Source organism: Fibroporia radiculosa (genome assembly GCF_000313525.1).
Source record: "Fibroporia radiculosa TFFH 294 genomic supercontigs, scaffold33567, whole genome shotgun sequence".
NCBI lineage: Eukaryota > Fungi > Basidiomycota > Agaricomycetes > Polyporales > Fibroporiaceae > Fibroporia > Fibroporia radiculosa.
Window position 1 is genome coordinate 6,019 of NW_012133062.1, and position 651 is coordinate 6,669.

Here is a 651-nt window from a genome sequence, read left to right on the forward strand (position 1 = left end):
TTAACGTATTCGCTGATGTCACAAGCAAGGGTGGGCCACCAATAGGTTCTTTAGAGGATTTCTTGTGTTTTGTATCATCCAGGGTGTCCTGTGGTAGGGGAATCATGGGCTTCCTGAATGAGATCCTGCTGAAGTTTGGTGTCCTTGGGTATGTAGACTCTTCCTATGAATACTAACAAGTTATCTTCGATATCTCAATTAGGAGGAGTACACTTGTCTGTGGATGAAGCGTACTGTAATGCCAGCTGAAGGCCATGATCAGCAATGCTGTCCTTTGTTTGGCAAGTCAAGATGCGTTGTTTGATGTCGGTGTTGATGGGTTCAAGGTTCTGAATGGCTTGAATAAAGACTTCTGATGGAAAAAGGACTTCTTCCACAGGAAATTCACCCCCCCTTCAGACGCATCTTGATCAATATGTGATAGGGCATCTGCCTTACCCAAATGGGTTCCTGGGATGTGACGGAGATGATAATTGAACATAGACAGGTACAGTGCCCATCGTGCTTGTTGAGGGTTCAATTTCTGGGGATCTTTGAAATACGTGAGGTTCATATAATCTGTCAATACTTTCACTGGTTCAGCGCATCCTTCAATGTAGTGTGTCAGGGTATAGCCCCTGACCTTAACCCTAAACTCTAACCCAACACTCA